This window comes from Rhinoderma darwinii, chromosome 5 (genome assembly GCF_050947455.1).
Source record: "Rhinoderma darwinii isolate aRhiDar2 chromosome 5, aRhiDar2.hap1, whole genome shotgun sequence".
NCBI lineage: Eukaryota > Metazoa > Chordata > Amphibia > Anura > Rhinodermatidae > Rhinoderma > Rhinoderma darwinii.
The window spans coordinates 185,450,279-185,458,089 of record NC_134691.1 but is presented as its reverse complement, the minus strand read 5'-3'; positions in this window follow the sequence as shown (position 1 = coordinate 185,458,089).

Below are 7,811 nucleotides of genomic sequence, written 5' to 3'. Positions count from 1 at the left end.
AGGGGGGCATTCTGGGGGATCTATATGGGAGTCTTTTCCCTCATAGACCCTAAAGGAGTAGGTGTAACCGGTGGCACTTTCGCACAGCTTGTAGAGCTTTATGCCGTACCGGGCTCTTTTATTGGGTAGATACTGCCTGAAGTGCAGTCTACCCTTGAAGCTGACTAGGGATTCATCTACCGAAATATTTTGCTGGGGGGTATAAACGTGGGAAAAAATTTGGGAGTAGTGGGCAATCAATGGTCGTATTTTATATAGCCTATCAAAATTTGGGTCCTGTGGGGGTGGGCACTGGCTATTATCATTGTAATGAAGGAATTTCAGGATGGCTTCGAAGCGCTTCCTTGGCATTACTGTGCGGTAAATGGGGGTGTTATATAAAATATCAAGGGACCAATAGTCTCTAATCCTAGGCTTTTTTATTAGGCCAAAACTTAAAAATATGCCCCAAAACTTCCGCAATTCCACTAGGTTTGTGGGGGTCCAATTTTGGCTTCTCCCATAATAAGAGTCAGGGTTCTGGGCGATAAATTGTTCCGCATAGATGTTGGTCTGCTGGACCATTAACGCTAAAAGGGAGTCTGAAAAAAAAAGGTTAAAATAATCAATGGGGCTGAAACCCGTCATTTCAATTTGAATGCCTGAGCGGGCTGTAAACTCAGGCACCTGGGGGGTATAATTCTCTGCAGCTTCCCAGGTCAGCTCAGGCAGATCAGGAACTACGGCTCTTCTACGCCGACTGGGGGGTGCAGATTCAGAGTCACTGGATGCAGAGGAAGATGGAAGCACGAACTGCTCCTCACCTTCACTTGCGCTGTCCGTGTCGGAACACAGCATTGCAGATGCTTCCTCGGCTAAAAAGACTCTTTTGGCCATACTGAAAAACTTGTGCTACCTAACTAACTAAAAACAGGTTAGTGGGCACAAAAGGGCAGAAAAGCGGCAGATCGCTGTTTTTTTTTAACTTACGCACTGTATTTATTCCTGTCTCCGTCTCTCACAAGCTCTCTGACAGGAAAGAGCTTGTCAGAGACGGAGATGCCGGCAAACCACGGCTCCTGCGCTGTGATTGGCCTGTCAGTACTGACCAATCACAGCTCGTTTCCGGCACAGGGACCACTCTGATTGGTCCTGTTTGAATCCTGCTTTGTGATCGGGACGCTGTCACCATGTCTGTTGACATGGTGACAGTTTGAAGCTTGGGCATGCACAGCTTCCCCATGGCTCCTCTATCCCCCCCACGGGTGCAATAGGCAGGCACCACTGCTACTGCGCTGTGATTGGCCTGTCAGTACTGACCAATCACAGCTCGTTTCCGGCACAGGGACCACTCTGATTGGTCCTGTTTGAATCCTGCTTTGCGATCGGGACACTGTCACCATGTCTGTTGACATGGTGACAGTTTGAAGCTTGGGCATGCACAGCTTCCCCATGGCTCCTCTATTCCCCCCACGGGTGCAATAGGCAGGCAACACTGCTCCTGCGCTATGATTGGCCTGTCAGTACTGACCAATCACAGCTCGTTTCCGGCACAGGGACCACTCTGATTGGTCCTGTTTGAATCCTGCTTTGCGATCGGGACGCTGTCACCATGTCTGTTGACATGGTGACAGTTTGAAGCTTGGGCATGCACAGCTTCCCCATGGCTCCTCTATTCCCCCACGGGTGCAAAAGGCAGGCACACACCGCTCATACTCGGAACTGGCTCCCGGCCGCTTTCGGAAGGAGACGCCGAGGTGGCCTTGCTCGTGCAACTCCAGGTGGGCTTGAGGCTTCCGAAAATGCCATAAAAAAAAAAAGATTTTTTTATTATGAAGGTAGAAAAATCAGCGGGACCGACCCGCGAGCGAAGCCGACGGGGAGTTCCAGGAGGTCGGCATGAGTTGGCCGTGCATACCGCTAAAGCCCTCAAACTCCGACGCTGGCGCTGAGGAGCTGGTACACGGCTGCAACCGGGCTGGCACGGCTTCCCCATGGCTCCTCTATCCCCCCAAGGATGCCATAGGCAGGCACACGCCGCTCATACCCGGAGCGGGCACACCGCCGCTGACATGCATCCTTCGCGGACCGGAAGTGCTTGTCAGCCGGCTGGACACAATGGGACTCGCCGCGGGCGCTGTGGAGCTCCCACAAGGAAGCTGCCGGCATGTACAAGCTCCAAAGGGGCCCCTCTATCCCCCCACGGGTGCAAAAGGCAGGCACACGCCGCTCATACTCGGAACTGGCTCCCGGCCGCTTTCGGAAGGAGACGCCGAGGTGGCCTTGCTCGTGCAACTCCAGGTGGGCTTGAGGCTTCCGAAAATGCCATAAAAAAAAAAAGATTTTTTTATTATGAAGGTAGAAAAATCAGCGGGACCGACCCGCGAGCGAAGCCGACGGGGAGTTCCAGGAGGTCGGCATGAGTTGGCCGTGCATACCGCTAAAGCCCTCAAACTCCGACGCTGGCGCTGAGGAGCTGGTACACGGCTGCAACCGGGCTGGCACGGCTTCCCCATGGCTCCTCTATCCCCCCAAGGATGCCATAGGCAGGCACACGCCGCTCATACCCGGAGCGGGCACACCGCCGCTGACATGCATCCTTCGCGGACCGGAAGTGCTTGTCAGCCGGCTGGACACAACGGGACTCGCCGCGGGCGCTGTGGAGCTCCCACAAGGAAGCTGCCGGCATGTACAAGCTCCCAAGGGGCCCCTCTATCCCCCCACGGGTGCAAAAGGCAGGCACACGCCGCTCATACTCGGAACTGGCTCCCGGCCGCTTTCGGAAGGAGACGCCGAGGTGGCCTTGCTCGTGCAACTCCAGGTGGGCTTGAGGCTTCCGAAAATGCCATAAAAAAAAAAAGATTTTTTTATTATGAAGGTAGAAAAATCAGCGGGACCGACCCGCGAGCGAAGCCGACGGGGAGTTCCAGGAGGTCGGCATGAGTTGGCCGTGCATACCGCTAAAGCCCTCAAACTCCGACGCTGGCGCTGAGGAGCTGGTACACGGCTGCAACCGGGCTGGCACGGCTTCCCCATGGCTCCTCTATCCCCCCAAGGATGCCATAGGCAGGCACACGCCGCTCATACCCGGAGCGGGCACACCGCCGCTGACATGCATCCTTCGCGGACCGGAAGTGCTTGTCAGCCGGCTGGACACAACGGGACTCGCCGCGGGCGCTGTGGAGCTCCCACAAGGAAGCTGCCGGCATGTACAAGCTCCCAAGGGGCCCCTCTATCCCCCCACGGGTGCAAAAGGCAGGCACACGCCGCTCATACTCGGAACTGGCTCCCGGCCGCTTTCGGAAGGAGACGCCGAGGTGGCCTTGCTCGTGCAACTCCAGGTGGGCTTGAGGCTTCCGAAAATGCCATAAAAAAAAAAAGATTTTTTTATTATGAAGGTAGAAAAATCAGCGGGACCGACCCGCGAGCGAAGCCGACGGGGAGTTCCAGGAGGTCGGCATGAGTTGGCCGTGCATACCGCTAAAGCCCTCAAACTCCGACGCTGGCGCGGAGGAGCTGGTACACGGCTGCAACCGGGCTGGCACGGCTTCCCCATGGCTCCTCTATCCCCCCAAGGATGCCATAGGCAGGCACACGCCGCTCATACCCGGAGCGGGCACACCGCCGCTGACATGCATCCTTCGCGGACCGGAAGTGCTTGTCAGCCGGCTCGACACAACGGGACTCGCCGCGGGCGCTGTGGAGCTCCCACAAGGAAGCTGCCGGCATGTACAAGCTCCCAAGGGGCCCCTCTATCCCCCCACGGGTGCAAAAGGCAGGCACACGCCGCTCATACTCGGAACTGGCTCCCGGCCGCTTTCGGAAGGAGACGCCGAGGTGGCCTTGCTCGTGCAACTCCAGGTGGGCTTGAGGCTTCCGAAAATGCCATAAAAAAAAAAAGATTTTTTTATTATGAAGGTAGAAAAATCAGCGGGACCGACCCGCGAGCGAAGCCGACGGGGAGTTCCAGGAGGTCGGCATGAGTTGGCCGTGCATACCGCTAAAGCCCTCAAACTCCGACGCTGGCGCTGAGGAGCTGGTACACGGCTGCAACCGGGCTGGCACGGCTTCCCCATGGCTCCTCTATCCCCCCAAGGATGCCATAGGCAGGCACACGCCGCTCATACCCGGAGCGGGCACACCGCCGCTGACATGCATCCTTCGCGGACCGGAAGTGCTTGTCAGCCGGCTGGACACAACGGGACTCGCCGCGGGCGCTGTGGAGCTCCCACAAGGAAGCTGCCGGCATGTACAAGCTCCCAAGGGGCCCCTCTATCCCCCCACGGGTGCAAAAGGCAGGCACACGCCGCTCATACTCGGAACTGGCTCCCGGCCGCTTTCGGAAGGAGACGCCGAGGTGGCCTTGCTCGTGCAACTCCAGGTGGGCTTGAGGCTTCCGAAAATGCCATAAAAAAAAAAAGATTTTTTTATTATGAAGGTAGAAAAATCAGCGGGACCGACCCGCGAGCGAAGCCGACGGGGAGTTCCAGGAGGTCGGCATGAGTTGGCCGCTCCTACCGCTCTTGCCCTGGAAGTCCACAGCGGGCGCTGCAGAGCTCCTACACGGCTGCCCCCGGTCTTGCACAGCTTCCCCATGGCTCCTGTATCCCCCCCACGGGTGCAGGCACACGCCGCTCATACACTCTGGGGCTGGCTGACAGCCCAGGTGACATGCCACCTCCTAGCCGACCGGAAGTACATGTCAGGCGGCTTGGGACATAGTGGGACACCCCCCCCCGCTGGCGCTGTGGAGCTCATACACTGTTGCCACCGGGCATGCACAGCTTGCATACGGCTCCTCTACCCCGGGCTGCAATGGGCAGCACACCCCGCTCATACACTCTGGAGCTGGCTGACAGCAACTGCTGCTGATAATGATGATGACGATAATATGCAAAGGGTTATCTATCGGCGGACAGTATCACACTCTGGCCCTGGAACTGTGCCACGGTCTGCCTCTGCTGCTCACCACCGCCTCTGACATTTTTGAACATACCCCACTTTAACTTGATTTTAAATGTTTCACTTTCAAATGTTTCACTTTCAGTAGCAGAAATGGCATTCTTTGACATTTGGGCCTTTTTATTTTCACTGCTGCTTGGTCACCAAATGGATCTCCTTGGATTGAGGCCTAGTCCTCTCCCCACCGCCCTGGAACTCTGCCCCGGCCTACGCTGCCTGCCGTCACCCCCTGGCCCTGGAACTCTGCCCCGGCCTGCCTCTGCTGCTCACCACCGCCTCTGACATTTGTGAACATACCCCACTTTAACTTGATTTTAAATGTTTCACTTTCAAATGTTTCACTTTCAGTAGCAGAAATGGCATTCTTTGACATTTGGGCCTTTTTATTTTCACTGCTGCTTGGTCACCAAATGGATCTCCTTGGATTGAGGCCTAGTCCTCTCCCCACCGCCCTGGAACTCTGCCCCGGCCTACGCTGCCTGCCGTCACACCCCTGGCCCTGGAACTCTGCCCCGGCCTGCCTCTGCTGCTCACCACCGCCTCTGACATTTGTGAACATACCCCACTGTAACTTGATTTTAAATGTTTCACTTTCAGTAGCAGAAATGTCATTCTTTGGCATTTGGGCCTTTTTATTGTCACTGCTGTTTAGTCACCAAATGGATCTCCTTGGATTGAGGCCCAGTCCTCTCCCCACCGCCCTGGAACTCTGCCCCGGCCTACGCTGCCTGCCGTCACCCCCTGGCCCCCCACCGGGACCTTCCTGCAATCACCCTGGAACTCTGGCTGGGCATGGGGATGCAAGTTGCTCCCGCTGCCCCCCCCCCACCGGGTCCTTCCTGCAATCACCCTGGAACTCTGGCTGGGCATGGGGATGCATGTTGCTCCCGCTGGCCCCCAACGGGACCTACCTGCAATCACTCTGGCTGGGCATAGGGACACAGGTTGGTCCCGCTGCCCCCCCCCTTCCACCCCACCGGGACATACCTGCAATCACCCTGGAACTATGGCTGGGCATGGGGATGCAGGTTGCTCCCGCTGCCCCCCCCCACCGGGACCTACCACCAATCACCCTGGAACTCTGGCTGGGCATGGGGATGCAGGTTGCTCCCGCTGCCCCCCCACCGGGTCCTTCCAGCAATCACCCTGGAACTCTGGCTGGGCATGGGGATGCATGTTGCTCCCGCTGCCCCCCCACCGGGACCTACCACCAATCACCCTGGAACTCTGGCTGGGCATGAGGATGCAGGTTGCTCCCGCTGCCCCCCCACCGGGACCTACCACCAATCACCCTGGAACTCTGGCTGGGCATGGGGATGCAGGTTGCTCCCGCTGCCCCCCCCACCGGGACCTACCACCAATCACCCTGGAACTCTAGCTGGGCATGGGGATGCAGGTTGCTCCCGCTGCCCCCCCACCGGGTCCTTCCAGCAATCACCCTGGAACTCTGGCTGGGCATGGGGATGTAGGTTTCTCCCGCTGCCCCCCACCGGGACCTACCACCAATCACCCTGGAACTCTGGCTGGGCATGGGGATGTAGGTTTCTCCCGCTGCCCCCCCCACCGGTACCTACCACCAATCACCCTGGAACTCTGGCTGGGCATGAGGATGCATGTTGCTCCCGCTGGCCCCCAACGGGACCTACCTGCAATCACCCTGGAACTCTGGCTGGGCATGGGGATGCAGGTTGCTCCCGCTGCCCCCCCCACCGGGACCTACCACCAATCACCCTGGAACTCTAGCTGGGCATGGGGATGCAGGTTGCTCCCGCTGCCCCCCCACCGGGTCCTTCCAGCAATCACCCTGGAACTCTGGCTGGGCATGGGGATGTAGGTTTCTCCCGCTGCCCCCCCACCGGGACCTACCACCAATCACCCTGGAACTCTGGCTGGGCATGAGGATGCAGGTTGCTCCCGCTGCCCCCCACCGGGACCTACCACCAATCACCCTGGAACTCTGGCTGGGCATGGGGATGCAGGTTGCTCCCGCTGCCCCCCCACCGGGACCTACCACCAATCACCCTGGAACTCTGGCTGGGCATGGGGATGTAGGTTTCTCCCGCTGCCCCCCCACCGGTACCTACCACCAATCACCCTGGAACTCTGGCTGGGCATGGGGATGCAGGTTGCTCCCGCTGCCCCCCCACCGGGACCTACCACCAATCACCCTGGAACTCTGGCTGGGCATGGGGATGCAGGTTGCTCCCGCTGCCCCCCCACCGGGACCTACCACCAATCACCCTGGAACTCTAGCTGGGCATGGGGATGCAGGTTGCTCCCGCTGCCCCCACCGGGTCCTTCCAGCAATCACCCTGGAACTCTGGCTGGGCATGGGGATGTAGGTTTCTCCCGCTGCCCCCCCACCGGGACCTACCACCAATCACCCTGGAACTCTGGCTGGGCATGGGGATGTAGGTTTCTCCCGCTGCCCCCCCCCACCGGTACCTACCACCAATCACCCTGGAACTCTGGCTGGGCATGGGGATGTAGGTTTCTCCCGCTGCCCCCCCCACCGGTACCTACCACCAATCACCCTGGAACTCTGGCTGGGCATGGGGATGTAGGTTTCTCCCGCTGCCCCCCCCCACCGGTACCTACCACCAATCACCCTGGAACTCTGGCTGGGCATGGGGATGTAGGTTTCTCCCGCTGCCCCCCCCACCGGTACCTACCACCAATCACCCTGGAACTCTGGCTGGGCATGAGGATGCATGTTGCTCCCGCTGGCCCCCAACGGGACCTACCTGCAATCACCCTGGAACTCTGGCTGGGCATGGGGATGCAGGTTGCTCCCGCTGCCCCCCCCACCGGGACCTACCACCAATCACCCTGGAACTCTAGCTGGGCATGGGGATGCAGGTTGCTCCCGC